The sequence below is a fragment of the Tamandua tetradactyla genome, chromosome 7 (genome assembly GCF_023851605.1).
Source record: "Tamandua tetradactyla isolate mTamTet1 chromosome 7, mTamTet1.pri, whole genome shotgun sequence".
Classification (NCBI taxonomy): domain Eukaryota; kingdom Metazoa; phylum Chordata; class Mammalia; order Pilosa; family Myrmecophagidae; genus Tamandua; species Tamandua tetradactyla.
In genome coordinates this window covers 24,294,322-24,317,605 of record NC_135333.1, presented here as the reverse complement: position 1 = coordinate 24,317,605, position 23,284 = coordinate 24,294,322, and the positions used below count along the sequence as shown (strand labels likewise).

The following is a 23,284-nucleotide window of genomic DNA, read 5'->3' as shown; positions in this document are numbered from 1 at the left end:
GTAATTTACAAAGATGGCCACAAAATATTTCCCTTCACACATGCTTTTCTACAATGTGATCTTGCTATATAAAAAGTGGAGTCTAATTTCCCTCCCCTTGAATCTGGGTGGGCTTATGACTGCTTTGGCCAATAAAAGTGATACTTTCAAGGTTAGGTTATAAATGGATGCACGTTTGCTTTTAAAAAAATGTATTAGAGAAGTTGTGGGTTTACAGAACAATCATGCATAAGATGCAGGATTCTCATATACCACCCCATCATCATTAAAAAGCTTTGCTTTTTAAAGGTTTTTTTTTTTTTTTTCTGGAACACTCATGTTTGGAGCCCTGAGCCACCACATAACAAGTCTGACTTCCCTGAGGCCACCATACTGTGAGGAAGCTAAACTAAGTAGAGATGTTTGTAGGTGCAGACCAACATGGTTTTTCTTCCTCTTGATCTAGCTGCCAGCTTTACTCCTCATGCATCACTACCTGCTCCCTCCCTCATCCTCACTACCTGAAAACTAATCCTGTAGCTGTAGGACTGCAGAGAAAAATAACTCAGACTTCAGGGAAAAAAAAAAAAAGGAAAAAAGATAACTCCAGAACCTAACTATTCTAAATACCAATCTTGCCTCTGACCTCTCTTGCCCCTCTCCCTCTCACCCCAGCTACCCAGACCCCTGAGAGGCTCCTAAGTAGTTCCTTATCTCCTTCCTCCTCTCTTCTGGCCCTTATATATTCCAGGTAGCCTAATGTTTCTGCAAAGGAAAACACATTCTGATCCAAGTAGTTCTAATGACACCTTCAGTAAATCCCTCACCCATCTCGGGGGAACCAAAGTGTACTAATTGCAACCTCAGTACACAATCAAACCCCTATTATCCTCCCGTGCCTTTGCGTCAACCCACTTCAGCCCTTAAAAAGCTGACAGTCTTTGCTTTTGATGGAATTGCGTTCTATTCTCTCTCCTGCTGTAGCAGCCCTGAATAGTCATCCTTGCCTGTTTAACATTATGGCTTGGGTGCAGTTTTTCCTTGACAGTGCTCCAGTAGACAGTCCCAGTTTTTGAGTCAACCCAGAAAGGCGAGTGAAAGAGCCTTCATTTGATTGTAACTCTCAGATATGGATTCATGCCCAGCCTTCACATTTTCCCTGCAGAAGTCTAGACATCTAGACAGAGGAGCCATCCCCACTATGCCTGCCGAGATTCCTGACCTCCAGAATCTGTGAACATAGTTGAGCAGTTGCTCCAAACCACTAAATTTTGAGGTCACTTGTTATGCAGCAATAGTAACTGGAACAGGTGTGAACCTGTGCTATATTTAGAGTAGAGCACATGAACTGATTTAAGAGCAGAGGCTGATCTATTAACACCTGGCTGGACTTAGTCACACAGGAGTGTGCTTATGTTTGCCTCTGGGCCTGTTCCCTCGGGGGCTGCCCTTGGAGAAGTGACCTGTGGTTCCATGATGACCCAGCCCATGTCTGTCTGGTGTAGAGTGAGCCCTTAATAAATATTTGTTAAATGAACGAATAAAGGATGGAAGGCTAGGGCATGGGTTATTTTGGTGTAGCAGACCCTGACCCATGTTTCATTACCACTTCCCTCCACAATGCCAAAGCAGCTCTCTCCCTAACTAGTTTGCAAAAATCTCTACTTCTTTTCTCACCAAAATTCCCACCACATCCCATATATGTTTTGGTTTTGACAGCTCTAGCCAAACCAGCCTTATAAAAATGACCCTGGAAATCTTTTGGGAAGATGGCAGAGTGGGGCGGATTGAGCGCACCCTGCTCTGTGGGACAAGATAGGGAATGGGGAGAGAATGACCTGGACTGTGGTCGGGGTTGGGGTGGGGGCTGAGAGATCATGGGGGGCCTTGGGTGATTCTTGGAGAGGGGAGAGGCAGGGATGGGGGTTGGGGGGATGGGGGGAATGGACGGGAAGAGCAGGGTGGGTCAAATTGGCAGTGATCCCCACGAGGGGCAGACAGCAGCATGTGGTGAGGTGTGGGTAGGAGGGAATTGACCTCCCTTTGCTCCAGCCTACCCTGGCTGCTGGCTGGGGAAACCTCGGGGGCAGGTTCAAGGCGGTGTCTGTGGGGAACCTGGAGGCAGCCCCAACCATCCGCTATGAATAGCTGACTCGTCAGACATGGTGTGTGGTTGATTTGCCTTACGCCGAGCTCTGTGTGTCAGCTAATCTCCCTGGCTGCTGCTGTCCATTCCCACGCCAGGACCAGCCGTCCCACTACCGGGAGCCGGGTGCTACCCCATTGCCGCCATTGCCAGCTTCCCAGCCAGCTGCTGCAGTCAGGAAGGGGCAGGACTGAGTGGAGGAGGTGCCTCAGGAGGTCCACCTGCTGGTGAGAAGCGGTAAGTGCAGGTTGTCAAACTCCCTATCTGCCTAGTTTTTTTTTTTCCTTTTTTCTTTCTGCTTTTTAAGTATGTATTTTCTCTCTATATTTTTATTAGTAGTAGTATTGTTATTTTTAATTTTTATTTTGATATACTTATATTTTAATGGATTATTTCTTATTTTTTAAATTTTATGTTGTTGTTATTGTTATTATTACTACTATTATTATTTTCTCTCCCTTCTGTGGGCGCCAGTCTGAATTCATTCCCAATATATCTTGCAGAGTCTCCTTCTGATTTTGAGGCCTGCTACTGTGGAGGTGAGTTTTTTTCCCATAGTTTTATTACATTTTCATTTTATTTTATTATTATTATTGTGATTTATTTTATTTTATTTATTTGATTTTTTGGGTCTGTGGGCCAGGACTCGAGCCTGGGCCTTATGTGTGGTGGGTGGCCATTCTGCCACTGAAGTACCCGAGCAACTCTCTGTCTGGCATGGATGAAACAGAGGTCACATGCTCGCTGCAGAGATATAGCAAAACTGTCTCTGTGGGAAAAGGCACCTGATGTCCTGAAAAGACTAAAGTTTTGCAAAGCTGCTTGAGTCTGGGACAGAAGGAGGCCTTGGGAAACGTGTAACTTTTTGACTCATCTGGTCATAAGGAAGCAGATGGTTCCACTCACTCTTCCTCCTCCCCTGTTCTTTAGTTACATTTTTTACTTTCTTTACCTTTTTGACTTTCTTTGCCTCCGGCCCCATTAAATAAACTGTGCTGAACCTCTTAGGGTCTTTGAGTCTCCATCCCAGCTCAGAGTCCCACCTGGTCCCAGCTTTAACTATATCTTTGTCTCTTGTGTTTCTTTCTCAATTCCCCGTTGCCTCCTTACCATTCCAACATTGAGCCATGCTGGTTGTGGCAACCCTGCCTAGCCTGTAATAGACCCTCAAGTAGAATTATACCCTTCGACATGAGATCTGGGCCTTGGTTTGGCTGAGAATTGCAGACAAACCAAGTGTGAAAGGAAACCTTCAATGCTAAACCAAGTAAATACAAAACTTTAGATGAGTGATGGAAACCAACTTGTAAAATACACTTACTAAAATAATCAAATACCCTGAACACACAGAAAATCACAAAGCGCTTGAAGATCCAAGCAGAAATGGCCCAGCCAAATGACCAAAACATAACTCTGGAGTGGACACAGAATATGGAAGAACTAGTCAAGAATATTTATAAAGAAATAAAGGACTTCAGGAAGACACTAACAGAACATGAAGAAGAATTTGAAAGATTAAATAGAAAAATGGCAGATCTCACAGAGATGAAAGATACAGTAGATCAAATTAGAAATATACTAGAGACACATGGTAGTAGATTTGAAGAAGCAGAAGGAAGAATAAGTGAGCTGGAAGATAGAACAATTGAACTACAGTGCACAAAAGAACAAATGGAAAGAAATATAGAAAAACTGGAACTGAATCTTAGGGAAATGATGGACAATAAGGGGTGCATAGATATAAGAATCCATGGTGTCCCAAAAGGAGAAGAGAAGAGTAAAGGGCTTGGAAAGTTGGTTGAAGATATAATCAGGGAAAACTTCCCAATACTTATAAAAGACATAAATATGCAAGTCAAAGAGGCTCAATGAACTTCAAATTGAATAAATCCAAATAGGTCTACTCCTGGGCACATACTAATCAAACTGTCAGATGATGAAGAAAGAAAGAAAATCCTGAAAGCAGCACAAGAAAAACAATTTACTACAAATAAGGGAGTATGGCCTACTCAACAGGCACCATAGAACAAGAAGTCAGTGATGTGATTTAAGATCCTGATTGATACAGCATTCTTTATCCAGCTAAATTGTCCTTCAAAATTGAGGGAGAACTTCAAATCTCCAATGACAAAGACAGAGAACTAGTCAACAAAAGACCTGCCCTACAAGAAATACTAAAGGGAGTCCTGTCAGCAGGAAAAAAAAAAAAAGACAGGAAAAGGAGGTCTGGAGGAGGGCTCAGAATTGAAGAGTACCAGTAATGATAATTTAAAAGATAAAAAGAGAGAGAGGGCAAAGAATATATAGATCTGACAAATAAAAAGCAAAGGATAAGATGGTAGATTCAAGAATTGCCTTTACAGTATTAACTTTGAATATTAATAGACTAAACTCATCAATTAAAAGATACACAATGGCAGAGTGGATTAAAATATAATCCCGCTATATGCTGTTTACAAGAGATGCACCTTAGACCCAAGGACACAAATAGATTGAAAGTTAAAGAATGGAAAAAGATGTTCTGTGCAAGCTGTAATCAAAAGAAAGCATGGGTAGCTATACTAATATCAGATAAAAAGAGACTTTAAATGTAAAGATGTCATGAGAAACAAAGAAGGACACTATACATTAATAACCAAGAGAGAATAACAATCATAAATGTTTATGCTTCCAATCAAGGAGCTCCAAAGTACATGAGACAAATATTGGCAAAAGTGAAGGGTGCTAGGGCATTTCAATGGTGGCTCAGTGGCAGAATTTTTGCCTGCCATGCCAGAAACCTGTGTTTGATTCCCGGTGCCTGCTCATGGGGGAAAAAAAAGTGAAGGAAGCTATAGATATTTTAGCAATAATAGTGGGAGACTTCAATACACCACTGTCCTCTATAGATAGAACAACCAGACAGAGGATCAATAAGGATAGAGAACCTAAACAATGTGATAAACAAATTAGACTAATAGACATATATAGATCATTTCACCCCAAAGCATCAGGATTTGCATTTTCTCTAGTGCACATGGAACATTCTCCAGGATAGATTACATACTGGTATACAAAATAAGTCTTTATAAATTTAATAAGATTGGAGTTATCCAATGCACTTTCTCTGACCACAATATAATGAAGCTGGAAATTAATTATCACCAAAGAGTTAGAGCTTTCACAAATATGTGGAAATTAAACAACAAACTCTTAAATAATCAGTGGGTCAAAGAAGGAATGCCTAGAGAAATCGGTACTTATCTGGAGATGGATGATAATGATATACAATATATCAGACTTATGGGATGCAGCAAAGACAGTGCAGAGAGGACATTTATTGCCCTAAATGCCTATCTATATTAAATAACAAGAATGAGCAAAAATTGAATATTTAACTTCTCACCTGGAGAATTTAGAAAAAGAATCATAAGTAACCCCAGGCAAATAAAAGAAGAGAAATAACAAAGATTAAAGGAGAAATAAACGAACTGGAAAACAGTAGAAGGAGCAACAAAACCAGAAGTTGGATCTTTGAGAAAATCAATAAAATGGATGGACTCCTAGATAGACTAACAAAGAAAAAAAGAGAGAGGATGCAAATAAACTGAATCAGACATGAGAGAGGTTTCATTACCATGGATCCTAAAGAAATAAAACAAACAAGCAAACAAGAAACCGCAAGAGAACACCGTGAACAACTATCTGCCAACAAACTAGAAAAGTAGATGAAATGGACAAATTTCTAGAAAGACACGAACTACCTATACTTACTCAGGAAGAAATAGAAGATCCCAACAAACCAATTACAAGTAAAGAGATTCAATCAGTCATCAAAAATCTTCCCACAAAGAGAAGCCCAAGCTTCACAGGGGAGTTTTATCAAACATTCCAAGAAGAACTAACACCAATCCTGCTCAAATGCTTCCAAAACATTGAAAGTAAAGGAATGTTACTTCACTCATTTTATGATGCTAACATCACTCTAATACAAAAACCGGATAAAGACACCGCAAGAAAAGAAAACTACAGACCAACCTCCCTAATGAACATAGATGCAAAAATTCTCCACAAAATACTAGCAAATCAGATCCAATAACACATTAAAAGATTATACATCATGACCAGTGGGTTTATACCAGGGTGGTTCAACATAAGGAAATCAATTAACATAATATAACACAGTAACAAATCTGAAGGGAAAAATCACATAATCCTATTGATTGATGCTGAAAAAGCATTTGACAAAATTCAGCATTCTTTCCTCATAAAAACACTTCAAAAGGTAGGAATTGAAGGAAGCTTCCTCAATATCATAAAGGGTATATATGAAAAACCCATAGCCAGCATCACACTTAACAGTGAGAAATTGAAGACTTTCCCAAGATAGCAAAAGAGACAAGAATGCCCATTGTCACCACTGTTATTCAACATTGTACTAGAAGCCTTAGCTAGAGTGATTAGACAGGAGAAAGAAATTAAAGGCATCCAAATGGAAATGAAGAAGTTAAACTTTCATTATTTGCAGAAGAAATGATCCTATACTTAGAAAACCCTAAAAAAAATCTGTGAAAAACTACTTGAGCTAATAAACAAATTTAGCAAAGTGGCGGGATACAAGGTTAATGCGCAAAAATCAGTAACGTTTTTATGCAAAAGCAGTGACTTATCTGAGGAGACAATTAAGGAAAAAATTCCATTCAAAATTGCAACTAAAAGAATTAGGTATCTAGGAATAAGCCTAACCAGGATGTCAAGGACTTGTACATAGAAAACTATAAAACATTACTAAAAGAAATTTTAAAAATGACCTAAATAGATGGAAAGACATTCCCTGCTCATGGATTGGAAGGCTAAATATCATTAACATGTCAGTTCTCCCCAAATTGATGGACACATTCAATGCAAAACCAATAAAAATCCCAGGAACCTACTTTGAAGACTTGGAAAAGCTAGTTATCAAATTTATTTGGAAGGGAAAGAGACTGAAAATAGCTAAAGATATCTTAAAAAAGAAGCACGAAGTGGGGTCTAACACTTCCTGACTTTAGAGCCTACCATAAAGCCACAGAGATCAAAATACCATGGTGCTGGCACAAAGATAGAAGTATTGATCAATGGAATCAAATCAAGAGCACAGAAATCGACTACCAAATTTCTGGACAATTGATCTTTGATAAGACCCCCAAATTCATTGAATTGGGACAGAATGTTTTTTTTTCAATAAATGGGCATGGGAGAGCTGGATTTCAATAGCCAAAGGAATGAAAGAAGACCCCTACCTTACGCCTTATAAAGAAGTTAATTCAAATGGATTGAAGACCTAAATATAAGAGCCAGCACCATAAAACTTCTAGAAGAATATGCAAAGAAACATCTTCAAGATCTCATAATAGGAGGTAGCTTCTTAAACTTTACATGCAAAGCACAAGCAGTGGAACTAAAAATAGACAAATGGGAACTCTTTAAGATCAAGCACTTCAGTGCCTTAAAGGACTGTCAAAAAGGTGATTAGGCAGCCAATTCAATGGGAGAAAATATTTTGAAACCCCATATTGGATAAAGATTTGATTTTCTGTTTACATAAAGAAATTATATAGCTCAACAATGAAAAAACAACCCACCCAATTATAAAATGGGCAGAGGATATGAATAGACACTTTACTGAAGAGCAATATAGATGGCTAAAAAGCGCACGAAGAGATGTTCATTTTCATTAGCTATAAGGGAAATGCAGATCAAGATGACAATGATATATATACACTTATAGGTGTGTATACTCTCACACCTATAAGAATGGCTGCTATTAAACAAACAGAAAACTCCAAATGTTGGAGAATTTGGACTATTTATTCACAGTTGGTGGGAATGTATAATGGTGCAGCCCCTGTGGAAAACAATTTGGCCGTTCCTCAGAAAACTCAATATTGAGTTGCCCTATGACCTGGCAATTCCACTACTCGGTATATAACCAGAAGAGCTGGGAGCTGTGACACGAACAGACATTTGCACATCAATGTTCATAGCAGCATTATTCACAGTTGCCAAAAGATGGAAATAATCCAAGTGCCCATCAACAGATGAGTGGATAAACAAAATGTGGTATATGTATATATATATATGTATATATATATGTATATATATATGTATATATATATATATATGATGGAATATTTTTCAGCAATAAGACGAAATGATGTCTCGAAGCATATGACAATGTTGATGAATCTTGAGGACATAATGCTGAATGAAATAAGTCAGAAACAAAAGGGCAGACACTGTATGATTTTGCTATTATGATTCTGGTAAAGGTAATCTCAGAGATTACACTGTAAAACATAGCAGACCTAGAGGTACACAAAAACTAAAAGCTACCTAATGAGGTTGAACCTAAAGGCAAGGGGATGGATAGAAGTGATGGTAACTAATTAGCAGGGTTAAAGTAACTTTATCATATTGAAGGTGAATAAACTGAAAGAGGATATTTAGTGCCATGTATCCCACTGATTAAATCTATAATTATAAATAAGTTCTGGCATGAATTATTTCAAAGGTTCGATCATGAAAAAAGAGTCAATCGTAGAGGGGTATGGGGGAAAACTAAAAATGCATGCTATGGCCAATAGTTAACAGGAGGACATCAACAGTATCACAGCACTACCAGGGGGCAGCTAATTGTCGGGGAGGAACAAGTGATAAGGAGAGGTTTTGATTTGATAGTTAGTGATACTGTGTTTGTCGGTTCTTTGTCGCTTTGCATCAATGAAAATTGTCTAAAATTGAGAGTGCTGATTGTACATCCAAGTGAGGATTCTGTAAGACATGGTTTATTTATTTTGGACATTATCCATAACGCCCAATAGATTAAGGGAGTTGGAGGGTACAAAGACTGAAAAGCAGAATAGTGAACTGTGATATATTTATATGATGGAATATGGGGCAGCTACAGAAAGGAAGGATGTTGAGAGGCAAACAACGAACTAAATAAACCTTGGGGACATTTGTTGCATAAAATAAGCCAGAATCAAAAGAACAGGTAAGCTAAGATCTCTTTCAGAATATACTTATAAGAAAATTGGAGCCTAGATTTTAAGTCCTTATAACAGTCACAGATAGTCTGAAGTTGTAAATGTATCTCTAGATTCTGAGTGACTGAGCTATATGTGTATCAGCTGGTCTTTCCCTGGAACTTTGAATAACTCTGTGACACCCAAGACCCAGAAATGAAGTGCTACAGTCCTGAAAGTTAGCAAAGCTATATATAATAACAGTTACAGTATTGTATATTATATACTGTATCATATTAAAATATATTACATACTAATTAATATTATATATTATATACCAAAAAGAGATCGGGTCTCAATTAGAGTTAAAAAAGACGCCAATCTGGCTGGGTCTAAGGTAAATCAGAATACAGGGTAAAAGATGACAGTGTGTGTACTCTAGACCTTCACCTACTATATAAGACCAAAGGCAGAGAGGTTTATTATGTCTAGAACCTAAATTTTTGGTAACACATAATCTAAATCAACCTATCTGGATAGCTCACTAAACACCCCAAACTCCTGGAGTTCAGAATGGAAATGAGGCCTTGTGATTCTGTATAGCTTAATGTAATGCCAGGATACATCTCAGACTGTGGTGGGCTGAAAATTAAATAGTATTGATAGAATCCCTTAAGGGCCCAAAGGGGGAAAATATATATACATATATGGAACTAATACACTTTCCCATCTGGGAAACCCAGGTACCATGTCAGCCATTGCGGACTTACTAAAAAATAGGCCAAGCTATTGATTTTTTTTTTTTTAATGAAAAATAGCATATATACCAAAAAGCAGTAAATTTCAACGTGCATCACAAAAATTAGTTGTAGAACAGACTTCAGAGTCTGGTATGGTTTACAAGTCTACAATTTTAGATTTTTCTTCTAGCTGCTCTTAAGATACTGGAGACTAAAAGAAATGTCAATATAATGATTCAGCAATCATACTCATTTGTTAAACCCTACCTTCTCTGTATAACTCCATCACTTTTGATCTTTCTCCCAGTCTTTAGGGATATCTGGGCTACTATTCTAATTTTTTCATGTTGAAAGGGATTGTCGATAATATGGGATGGGAGATGGAACTAGTTGATGTTCTGGAGAAGCTGGACCCTCTTCATTTCAGGACTTATCTGGTTCAGGGATCCATCTAGATGTTGTAGGTATCTGGAAAGTTACCCTAGTGCATGGGACCTTTGTAGAACCTTATATATCGCCCTAGGTGTTCTTTAAGATTGGCAGGAATGATTTTGGATGGGGTCTGGCAAGCTATGGTAGGTAACAATGTCTAACTGAAGCGTGCATAAGAGTGACCTCCAGAGCAGCCTGTCGACTCCATTTGAACTCTCTCAGCCACTGATATCTTACTTGTTACACTTCTTTTCCCCCTTTTGGTCAGGATGGCATTGTTGATCCCATGGTGTCAGGGCCAGGCTCATCCCTGGTAATCATCTCCCATGCTGCTAAGACTATCACCCCTGAATGTTATGTCCCACATAGTGGGGGAGGGCAATGTTTTCACTTGCAGAATTGGCCAAGCCCTTGATTTTGGGTCTTGGCCCTTATGAAACTAATTTCTGTAGGGAAGAAGCTAAGACTAACCAAATGAGGCCTCAGAGTTGCTTCCAGGAAACCTCTTTAGTTGTTCAGATGTGGCCTCTTTCTCACTAAGCCCAACTCTGTAAGGAAAATCATTACCAACCCTCCTTATAGGAAATGATATTCAGGGGTGAAAATCTTGATAACGTGGGGTGTGACTTCCAGGGATGAGTCTGGCCCTGGGACTGTGGGGTCCACAATGCTTTCCTGACCAAAAAGGAGAAAAGAAGTGTAATAAAATAAGGCATCAAGAAAGATTGAATAGAGTCAAGAGACTACTCTGGAGGCTACTGTTATGCAAGCATCAGTTAGATAGTGCTAATTCCAATGGTTTACTAAACCCTAACCAACATCACTTTTGTTGACTCTCACGAATACCTGGGGCTCAAACTGAGACTCTATAAAGGTTTCATGCACTAAATGTGCTTTCCTGGAACCTATAAAGCCTGGAGGGTTCCTAGGTCAGATAAATCCTGAAACCCAGAGGGACCAGGCTCTCCAAGATTATCGGTTGATAACATCCCCCTATCTTTTAGTGTCAACACCCCTTCTCAACCTGAAAATGTCAAAACAGGCATTGCCTACAAATCTCCATAGATTGGGAGAGGGATCAGAGGAGAAGGAGGCGGTATAACAGAGTAAATAAGAATTAACAAATGAGTTGAGTCATATCAGCCAATGATAATAACCAAGTTGCAATCCCTAATTTAAAGATCAACAATGATAGTAGTCAATCTGCAATTCTGAATTTGAATATTTTCTAACCAATCCCTAACATCCCTAATAGCCCTGACATCCTTAGCTCCACATCCCTTTGTTTAATCCAATAAATATCCCTCACCTCACCAGCTCAGAGAGACAAATCTGGTGGACTATTTATCCTCCTGTTCCTGCAAAACTAGCCTTTGCTAAGTAAACTTTTACTCTTCTCAAAATTCCAGTGTCCACAGATTGATTTTGTGTTTACTGGGCGAGGACTTCATTTTGAGCTGTAACATTGGGACAGCTAAACTTATACCCTTTTACTGGGCTTATTTCTGACATACTGCCACTCCAGTCCAAGCTGTGAATTCCCTTTAAGAATGAAAATCCAACTGCAGCTGGCATCATAAGCGCCTTGCAACAAGAACGGAATAAGTAGCTATTTCTAAGCCCAATTCATGGGAACACTGATGAGCATATTTAACTCGGAAAATTCTCTTTGCCAGAGGCCAAAAAAAAAAAATGACTTGGTAGAAAGTTGGCTATTCTTAGAGTTAAAAGTCCCAGAGGATTGACCCTGGCTCTTGCTACATCCTCTAGCTGGGTGCCAGGTGTAATTAGGCTCATAAACATTATTTCTAATTGGCCTCGAGTGCTGGGAAGGAAGTGAAGTGCATGGTATCCTCTCCTCCCCCCATTTTACTAGACTCCTGTTCTTTCCTCTTCTCTAACAAACTTATATTAGCTGATAAGGAGTTGAGGGAATAATAATAGCTAACAGTTACTAAGGGCTGAAGATTTTTTCCACAAACAGATTATGCAATGACAAAGTCAGGTGTACAAAAATGTAACTTCATATTTCTAGAACTGAAGTTAATTTCCATTCTTATGAGGACAGGAGCCAGAGGAGTTTTGTTACCACAGTATTGCCAAACCTTAGCACGGGACCGGGCACAAAAAGTACTTGTTGAATAAATGAGTGGTTTCTGAGTTTGAAATTGAAGTCCGTAGACATGAGGCCACTGACCCAGAGTTGCATTGTTAGTAAAAGGCCAGATAGTCTCCTGACTCCTCGGTCGGGATCCTTCCCACCAGGCTGCATGAGTTTCCCGGTGGAGTTACTTGTTTATTGATCCATCCATTCCTTGGTCTGTCAGGGCTTTCGTGGATGCACGGGACAGATAATCCAACTCTAATTGCCTTAAGCAAGAAATGGAATTTATATGCTCTGATGACTCAAGAATCTAGTGATATAAAAGGCTACTGGCATGGCTGGATCCAGGGGCTTAAACAATGTCACAACATCATCAGGATTTGCCCTCTCTCCCTTCTTTTGTCTCTGTCTTCTAATGGGTTAGCTTAATTTCAGGCCTCCAGCAGGTTCAAGTTTATAACGCCCTTAATCTTTGCAGCCATAGCAGAAAAGTGCTTGCCTATATCCCTATTTGTCTCTTTGGTTCTGGAATGGTGACTCGCCCATCCCTGAGCCAGTTACTGTGGTCAGGAGAAGGTGAGGTTTTGACCAACAAGGTCTGAGCCACATGGCCAGCTCTGGAGCCAAGGAGGGAGCCAACTCTACATGGAGCAAATGGATTGAGATGGGGAAGGAAGAGTTCTCTAGAGGGAAATTGGAGCGCTGCTACCAGGAGTGGGCTGGCTAGAACAAGGACTGCTCAGGACAGCCATCAGACATTCTACCTTCCTAGCATGGAGCACTGTTTGAGAGACGGAGCTACAAAGATTAACGTGACGGTCTTTTCTTCTCTTCTGGTAAAGCATTAGAGGTGTATAATCAACGGTAAGTTTAAAAACATGCACAAGCAAGTGTGGCTGCAGCAGCCTCACCCTGTTCACCTTCCTGGGTTTCTGATCATTTACCTTTCAACAAAAACTCTGTGATTCCCCGTAGCCCATATTCTTGATGCCACCACAGTCATCACCTCTTAGAAAAAAATCCTTTCCTAAGAAAGGCTTATTTGGTCTGGAACTGAAAGTTTCTGTAGTGTATAATCTAATTCAACCTATCTGTATAGCTCATTTGAACAATTGAAATACCGGGAGCACAGAATAAGAAAGAGGTCCTTTAATCCTGTATAGATTATTGTAATTCCTGGAAACATTCTAGAGTATATTAAGTAGATAATCAAAAAGTATTGGCAAAGTCCCTTGATGGAGGGGAGAAAGAATATGAAATTATTAAACCTTACCATCAGGGAATCGCCTGATATTGTGTCAAGCTTTAGGGACACCCAAATCAGTAGGCCATACCCTTGATCATGAGGCTTACTCTTGTGAAGCTTATGTAGGTAGCGGAGAAATTTAGACTACCTATAGGCATGCCTAAGAGTTACTTCTGGGGGACCTCTGTTGTTGCTCTGATGTGGCCTCAGTCTCTCTAAGCCCAACTCTGCAAGTGAAATCATTGCCCTTTCCCCTATGTGGTACATGACATCCAGGGGTGAAAGTCTCCCTGGCGACATGGGAGATGACTCCCAGGGATGAATCCAGACCTGGCACCGGGGGTTCAACAATTCCATCCTGCCCAAAAGGGGGAAAAGAAGTGTAATTAATAAAGTATCAGTGGCAGAGAGAGTTCAAATAGAGTTGAGAGGCTACTCAGGAGGTTGCTCTTATGCAAGTCTCAATTAGACCTTGCTACCTATCATAACCTGTTAACCCCCAACCAGAACCATTACAGCCAATCCTAAAGAGCACCTAGGGCAATATATAAGATTCCACAAGGGTTCCATGCACTAGAGTAAATTCCAGAAACCTACAACCTCCGTATGGGTCACTGGTCCAGATAAGTCCTGAAACCTAGACCAGCCTCTCCAGAACATCAAATAGTTTCATCTCCCTACCCCATATTAGTGACAGACCCTTCCAATATCAAAAATTTAGAATGGCCATAGCCCAAACAACCTTAAAAAGGGGGATGGAAAGATCAAAGGTGATGGTGGAGTTATACAGAGAAGATAGTATTTAACAAATGAATATGAATGCTGAAGTATTAAATTAATAGCTCTTTTAGTCTCCAGTATTTTAGAGCAGCTAGAAGTAAAAACCTAAAATTGTGGAATTGTAACCCATGTCAAACTCTGAAATATGTTTTACAACTAATTGTGGTGCTGTGCTTTGAAATTTACAGTTTTTTTTTGTATATATGTTATTTTTCACAAAAAAAAGAAGGAAAAAAAGTTGATTGTGATGCTAAAAAAAAGCTTAAGCCCTCTAGCCTACTATATACTGGAGCAGTTAGAAGGAAAAATATGAGAGGATTGTATGGTAGCCCATGACAAACTCTGGGACCTGTCTTGTAACTACCTGTTGAAGAGTGCTTTGAAAACTATTGCTTTTTTATTTATTTGCTTTGTACATATGTTGTACTATACAATAAAAAAAGTTAAAAATAAAAAAAATCCTTTCCTAGGACCAAGGAGTAGTTTTCTGTATCCCCTAGCTCTGGACACCACTCCAGTGTTTATCTTCAATCTGATCTCAAGTTCTACCTGGCTTTTCTGCTCCAGTCTTTCTCCAAATGACCAGTCCTGTAGTGCAGAGGTCCCAGTCTCAGGCATGAGGCTGAAGCAGTATGAACAAGGAGGGAAGTGTCTAGAGAGGAGGCCAGAGAGGTGATGGGAAGCCCGATGGGGCAGGATCTTGCAGGGCGCGGTAAGGAAGGTGCAGGACTTACATCTTCGATGTGCTATGACTTGTGTTATTAGATCACTCAGACTCCTGCGTGTAGGAAGCATGAAAGGTGGGCAGAGCACAAGTGGGAAGAGCTGTTAGGAGGCTCTTTCAGGAATCTAGAAAGAGTTGATGGTGTCTTGGACTAGAAGTATGTGGTGGGATGGAGAGGGACAAGAGGAAAGACTCCATCTCCTGATGGGAAGATCAGTAAAGCAATTGTGGCCATGTTTAATCTGCCACAAATGGGAAAACTGAGGCCCAGGAAAAGGAAGGAACTGATACAACACCACATATCATCTAAGTGTCAATATAGGGGTCAGAACCTAGGTTTCCCATTTAGTCCTCTGCGGTTCCCTCCACATCCATGCAGCCTCTTTTGGAAGGGAAGGCAGAAATGGGTATCCAGAGAAAAGTGAAGGTTCTTACCAAAGCCCCAGATCTAATGAAATCAGTCACATTCCTGCCACCTCAAACCCAAACTAGGTGGCATCAGCGGAGATTTTCTAGAGGACAGAGAAATGGACCAAATTGTTTACAAGAAGTGAAGGACACCTGGGTGGGGCAAATTTTTAATCTCTTCTTTCATGATGCCTAAGGAGAAAAGATTTGATTCTATTTCAAAGGATCCTGAAGCATGATTTCTGGGCTCGTCCAGCCAGGCTCTGGCATGCATCAGTCATCACACAGGTCAGACTGAATGGCCACTCGTCATGCTTGTTCCCTCCACTGGACTGTGTCTTATCCCCCTTAGTATTCCCAGGACTTGGCAGAGCATGCATGCCAAATAAATGTTTCAGGAAAAAATGGAAGTATGACGTCTCTGGACCGTTGCTGAGAATGGAATGAATGGGACACGGTGGTTGTTGCATGGCCATGAGATTTATTATGAAAGCAGAGAAGTTATCAGATTATAAAGCAGAGAAGTTATCAGATTGTAATTAGTGTTAGTGTTGTTCATTGTTGCAGCCTCATGCCTAGCAAAGAGTAGGTGATCAGTAAATATTTATTGAATGAATGAGTGAGTGAATGAGTGAACTCAATTTCTCACTTGTGAGCCCCTTGTATGCTCTTCCCGGGAAAAAATTTGGGATTCCCTGAATACAGACGTGTGACTCCATCTAGTGGATGTCAGGATTATGCCTGGACCTTGAATGTCTTTTCCCACTTGTTTTGTTCTGCGGCTTCTCCAATTGCTGGTTCCCACTTCACTGAGTTTGGCACAGGCCACCGAGCAGGACAGCATGGCGTTGCAGGTGAGCAGAAGCCTATCTGGAGCCCTGGAATGGGCGATTTGAGAAGGGGCTTGTTAGGGGGACGGAGGGGCCCAGGTGGTGAATTGGCTGAGAGCAGAGGGTGTGCAAAGGATCCCGGCTGGGTGTCAGGAGTCTGCCGCCAGCTCACTGTGGAGCTCTCAGCAGCCCCTTCCTCTCTCTGAGCCTCAGTTATGTCATCTGAGGAGGGAGGGGGTCGAGTTAGGCAAGCTTGTAGGTCCTGGGCTAGTTCTCAGTGGGGAGGTGGGCGCCATCCTGCCCATGCTGCAGCCCAGGAAATGGCTTTGGAGGACCTGGGAAGCCCAAGTCCGCACAGCTAATATGGGTCAGAGGCAGGATTTAAACTCAGATCTGTTGGACTCCACCACCTGTACTCTTGGCATTACATTGCGCCAACTCTTGTGATGGTCAACAATTGCACACATACCCTCACCAATGTTTTAAGTATTAATCTTTTATTTAAAAGGAATTTTTGATGCAATTTTTTTATTAGAGAAGTTGCAGTTTTACAGAAAAATCATGCATAAAATACAAAGTTCCCATATACCACCCTTGCAATAGTGTGTATATTTATTACAATACACAAAAGAACATTTTTATAATTGTACTATTAATTATAGTCCATTGTTTTCAATGGAGTTCACCGTTGGTGTTGTATAGTACTATACTGTTTTGTTTAAATTTTATTCTGGTAACATATATGCAACCTAAAATTTCCCTTTTAATCACATCCAAATGTATAATGCAGTGTGCTATTAATTACATTCACAGTGTGGTGCTGCCATCACCACCATCCATTACCAAAACTTTATGATCAACCCAAATAGAAACTCTGTGTAACGTAAGCATTAGTTCCCCATTTCCTACTTCCACCCATTCCCTGGTAGTAAACCTTTAGTCTAGATCCTGAATCTATGAGTTTGCTAATTCTAATTATTTTGTATCATGAGGTCACATAATATTTGCCTTTTCTGTCTGGCTTATTTCACTGAACGTATACATTCCCGAACCTGCCCTCTCCTTTTTAGAGGCTGTACATCACAGCGATGAAGGGTGTGGCTTCTGGAATCAAGTTTCCTTAGTGTGAATCCTGAGTCTACCTCTTCTCAGGTGTGTGACTCTAAGCAAGTCACTTAGTTTCTCTCCGTTTTAGTTTCCCTATCTGTAAAATGGGGATGACAGCAATAAAGGGTCCCTATAAAACATATCAATGGGTCTCCCCCCATGTATCAACTATATGTCCCAGCATATAGTATTTATGTTTTAACTATTTTTTTCAGCCTCTGAACTTTTTCTGCCCTTCATGACATAGCCCCAAAGAGCTGTAAATTGACATCTTTTCATATTATTTCCCAGTAGGTTTATATTTATAGTTACAGAGACACACTGACAGGACTGAAGAAGAGGAAACTTTCACTGTATGCTTCTAAGGTGTGTCCCCTTGCTGGGCAGCCCTACGTATAGGGCACTGTGAATTCATATATGAATTTTTAAAATCTTGCAGTTATAGTGTAAGTGCTACAAGTATATTACATTCCATTATTTGGGGTTAGAAATATTGACTTGTTACATACAAATATTTAAAATGAACGGGCCCTGTCCTCTGAGCCATGGCAGAGCTCCTGAGTGTTTAAAAGAGCGCCCCCTCCTGGGCTTCCTAAGTGGGGTGAACCCACGGATTCCAGTGTCAATGAGGCAAAGTGCGGTCAGAAGTGCCTCTGGGCGCGGAGCAACCTGAGCTCAGGGTAGAAACTGTTTATGTTGTCTTTCCCTCTTCTCCCTCCAACCTGAGATCCAGGAAACCGTGGGGAGGAAGTGCCGACTGTGATTTCAGTTCCTTCAGTGCCGCTGGGCTGAGCAGTGACTGGAGACTCGAACCCATTAACCTAGAACAGAGCTTCTCAACCCGATAAAAGAATTGTTCAGTTTATGTAAGGACTGTAAAGCAGGAATGGTGTTTTTGTTTCTTATTTTTTGCTTTTGTGTTCCCCTCCATACTCATGTTAGGGATTGGCCAGTTTCAATAAGTATTTATTATTCAATAGGTAATTAAGGGAATAAGTGAAGAATAAGTAAACAAATTAATGAACATTCCCAATCTTAAAGTATGATCTGAAATTTAAGTGCTTATAAACTGCACAATATTTTGCAAACCATCTGAATTCATCAGACCAAAATGTGTTTGTTTCTCTTCTTCTAGATAACTGATGCCATTATTTTGAAGGTTTTATAATGACTCTGCCTCAAAATCCCACCCATGTCCTGAGATGCAGAGAAAGTTGTTCCCCTTCAAAATGTAAGTGGGTATTTGTACAGCAGCGATTCTCAAACTCTGGTGTGCCCCACAGTCAGAAGGAGGGCTTGTTAAAACACAGATTGCTTCCCTCTTCCCCTCTCTCCACTGAGTTTCTGATCTATTAAGTCTAGCGTAGGGTAGTTCTGTGCATTTGCTATTTTTTTAATTTAATTTTTATTCTAGTAACATGAATGCAACCTAGAATTTCCCTTTTTAACCATATTCAGACATATAATTCAGTGGCGTTAGTTACATTAACAATGTTGTGCTACCATCACCAACAGCCATTGCCAAAACTTTTCCATCACCCCAAACAGAAACTGTACCCACTAAGGGTTAACTCCCCATTCCCTTTTCCCATCCCGGGCCCTGGTGACCTATATTCCAGATTCCAGTTCTATGAATTTGCGTATTCTAATGCTTTCATATCAGTGAGGTCATACAATATTTGTCTTTTTTGTGTCTGGCTTATTTCGCTCAACACGATGGCTTCAGGACTTATTCATGTTGTCGCATGAATCAGAACTTCTTTCCTTTTCATTTCTTGGCTGAATAATATTCCACTGGAGGTATATATCACATTTTATTTATCCGTTCATCTGTTGATGGACACTTGGGATGCTTCCATCTTTTGGTGATTGTGAATAATGCCGCTGTGAACATGGGTGTGCAAATCCCTATTCAAAGGGATGGTAATGCATCCTGGGACTTGCTCCGAGAACCACTGCTGCCTGCTCCGCAGACCTGCCTTGAAGTCCCAGCCTTGCTGTGTGACCACTGGCTGTGTGACCTGGGTAAGTTACTTCCCTTTTCCAAGCCTGTTTTCTCACGTGTAAAAGGGGGATAATAACTACTTACCCCATAGAGTTGTGGGAATTATAGGAGCTATTGAAAGCAAGTTGTCGGGCACATAACTAGTGTTTGACAAATAGGATCCACATGCCAGGTACTGTTCAAAGGACCTACAGCATCTAAATTTCAGTACTTCCCCACGAGCTAAGTGCTGCTCTTAACTCCACTTTTTAGATGATAAACAAAGGCATAGCAAGGCTAACTGACCTACCCAGAGAAGACTCAGCATCTCTGGAGTCTGGCTGACTGCCAGCGTTACAAGAAGTGACACTTACACACACACACACACGCGCACGCACACGCCCCAAAGGAATTTATGAACTACCTACTCTGAGTCACTTACTCGAGCTCTCCTTAAGTTCAACTCTGGCTATGTCATTCTGAGAGAAGAGGATGGAGCTCAAAAGCATACAAAAATGACTTTACTGACAATCCATAAAAACCTCTTTTGTATCAAGAGCTATTAAAGGTCATATTCTAATATTGCTCACAACATGCAGGGCTGCTGAGGGACAGTTAGTTTGTCTCTGGCATGTGCTCGCAGAGATGGACCCTGCTCTTTACTGAAAGCTCCTCCGACGCCGTGGACAGGGCAGCTGGTGTGTTCCGGCCACCGTGACGTCCCGACGGCGCAGGGCGGGAGAAGTCTTTGTCGTGAGGCACTGTCCTGTGCACCGGGCGATGTTGAGCACCGTCCCTGGCCTCTACCCCCTGGACCGCAGTGCCTCTTCTCCGATTGTGACAACCACAAATAATTGCAGACATTGCCCAATGTCTCGTGGGGGGCAAAAATCCCTCTTAGTTGAAAACCTCCATCATAGAGTAAGTCGAGGGAGTCACAGCGCCAGCAATTTGCTAAATCGAGCCCGTATGATGTGGTTAGCTTCCCCTTGTCAGGTATTTTTGGCAATGGCTGTGAGGATGGATTGTGTATAGTGGTGATGGGGAAGCGGGGTGCAGCGGTGGGGTGAGTTCATCTTGAATTATCTGGATAATTGAATCGGTCACTTTTCCTTATATATACTGCATTGTGGACAATCTTTTTGGATGGATGAAAAGGATCTTTTTTTTTGTGTGTGCCACTATGAAGGTCCTGTCTCATTAATAGGGATACCAGGACACAATATAAAGGCTGAAATCTTAGGAGCTTGGGGTGCTTTGTTAAAATCACAGTTCCGTGTTATTACATTTGTACTCTCAAAGAGCATTTCTAAGGAAGATGCTTCTGTCTGAGATTCCGCCACCCCCAGCCACCCCAGGTGTACTATTCAAGCCTTTTAATTTTCCTTTCCCTTAATCTCCTCCTTGTCTCCCTCCTCTTTAGTGGTCTGTCTGTCTGTCCCACTGTGGACACAAGCTAGTTTTGTTAAACCTTAGGCACATGAGTGTGTGTGTGTGTGTATAGCTTTATAAAAAGCCCTTAACTTTTTGTGTCATCTTTCCCAAAATGGGATGATTTTCGTCTATTGCTTAGGTAAAGAAGGTAATTCATAAAGCTGTCAGCAGAAACAGGTGGCTGGGAGAGTGCTGGCATATAGAATGTTCTGAAGTTTTTTCCATCATGCCCCGCTGCTGAAAGACAGCAGGAGAAAAGCCATCCAATGGGTAGGGTAATTTAACAGGCATCCACAAAGGACTTAAAAAACACCTGCACCTTTAGTCAGGAGATAAATGACTGGTAGTAGAAGGAAGCACAAAGACTATCAGAAAATGTCTCTGAGAACATGGAGGTCTTAAAATGAGGTGAAGAAATAAAATATTTTAGAGATCTTCCTTTTTCCAGCCCCTCCCCACGTTCTGACCATATATATAGCTGCCTTTTCAGGAAGGTTTTGAAGTATCCTTAGAGAGTGGGGCAGAGCTGCCTAGTCTGGCCACGGTGGCTTGGAGAACAGAGCCGCGTGCTTTGGAGTCACCCAGGTCTCTAGTTAAAATGCGGATTCCAATGCTGCTGAGATCCTGCATTTCCAACAACCCCCAATGATGCCACTGCTACTGTCCATGGACCCCACTCTGAGAAGGGAGGAGAGCACTTATTTTGGAAAAAGCTACAACTGCTTACACAGATGGGGAAGGCATGGTAGGGTAGGGAAATTAATCTAACTTGGCCAAATTAGTGAACCACAGCAAGCATGAGTGAGGTAAGGGGCCAGCACTCCTGGTTCCTGTGCCAGTGCATGAGTTCACATTATGCTATTTCCCTCGTCCCAGGCAGAAGCAGCAGAAGGAGCAGCACTGGACTGTTACGTCCCTATTGGACAATGAAAGCATTTTACCCAATGATAAAAATCCTCAGTTTTTGCTGCATCCTACCTAAATGAGCCATTGCTCTCCTTAAAACAACCTGGCACAATGACCCCACACCATAAGGCTGAAACAAAAGACCAGAAGCTTCTAACTCAGGGCTGGCATTTCTAAGAGCTAGCACTTTGAGGACCCCTTCTCCCTGCTTAGCCCTGAGGCCAGAACTCCAAAGATAAGTTGTTCAATTTCCTGATGTGCTGCTGCCTCAACATCGGAGCTATTTACTTATTTCCTAGTTTGACTGATAAAAACCCGTGCATACTGGGCTTTTTCAATCTGCCCTCATACTCTTGCTGGCCAGAATAAAAATGTCTTGAAGATGAAGATGTTGTATGTATAGGGGATGGTAGAAAACATTTTGCAGCTCAAAATGGCCCACTTAAAAAGAAAAAGCAACAAAAACCTACAACCGTGATTTTGTATGCAAGCTTGAAGATTTTTTAAAATTTAATTCTTGGTAGCTGTTGAAAGGTTGCGGGTAGAAGCAGATTTTGTTTTTCTAGCAGTCTCAGGAATGAAAACAAATGAATCTCTTGTCCTTGGCCTAGAAGTCAAAATAAGTCTGGTTTCTGCTCTGTAGAAAAGGGCTGCCCCACGCTCCTTCATCCTTGAAGGGAACAAAGACAGCTTTCGTTTGGAGACTTGGCGGGGGCCTTTCTCATTTCAGAAGCTCTAAGAAGCAGTTGAGTCTTTGAAGTCTTTCTCATCTCTAACAAGAGCCCAATCTCCCAAATTCAGATTGTTTCCGGTGTCTGGAAAGAGGAATAAAAGCCAGCTTTGTATTACAGCTGGGCTCTGCCCCCCATCGCCCTGCAGAGAGAGAGAGGATGAGGAGGGGAGGTCAGGGAAAGGCCGCTCAGGTCTGTGGCCGTGGGCAAGCAGTGCTCTGTATCTAGTTTGCTGTTTGGGATGCAACCAGCCTTTCCGGAACTTTCTCCATTGCTTTCTGTATTTCCCAACAAGTCCTAGGACTCAGGACCGTGGAATCCGTCTCTAGTAAAAGCCAAAAATCAGAGTCAGGCTCAGAACAAAGCAGTCTGATCTCCTGATTGACTGTGAGCCTGACCCTGCCCGTTGATAAGCTAAGACTCCTCTGCCGAAAGGGGCCTGGCGAGGTCCTGGGTGGGGTGGTCCTCAGTGGGCATCTGCCTACCTCCTGCCACCTCAACTTGCTCCTGGCGTTGGCCTGGCAGCAACTCCATCTCAGGCTGTGACCGTGCATCAGGGGACCCCTCAAGGGACCCTGTCTTCCCTACCTCTGTGTCCCCAGTGACAAGGCCCATTTCATATTGGTTGCCTTGAATTGAACCTTTCCACATGCAACACACTTTGTTCCCCCAAACAAAATTCACAACAGAAAACTATCCCCAGAGGGAGTTGGCTATGTCAGAATAACTCATCCCAGTCATAAGTGA

The 23,284-nt window shown here is 41.4% G+C and overlaps 1 long non-coding RNA gene across 3 annotated transcripts in view; it reads left to right on the top strand.

The window, feature by feature from the left end:
• The window catches only part of LOC143690890 (uncharacterized), a 51,444-nt gene that overhangs the window by 1,668 nt on the left and 26,492 nt on the right, over positions 1–23,284 (top strand). For 2 of the 3 annotated variants that reach the window (XR_013179248.1, XR_013179249.1), the window contains exons 2-4: positions 2,224–2,362; positions 2,629–2,664; positions 18,618–18,713. This is a non-coding gene — a long non-coding RNA (uncharacterized LOC143690890). Of the gene's footprint in view, positions 1–2,223; positions 2,363–2,628; positions 2,665–2,768; positions 4,569–18,617; positions 18,714–23,284 lie in introns of those variants that run through there. The other variant, XR_013179247.1, reaches the window with a different exon arrangement.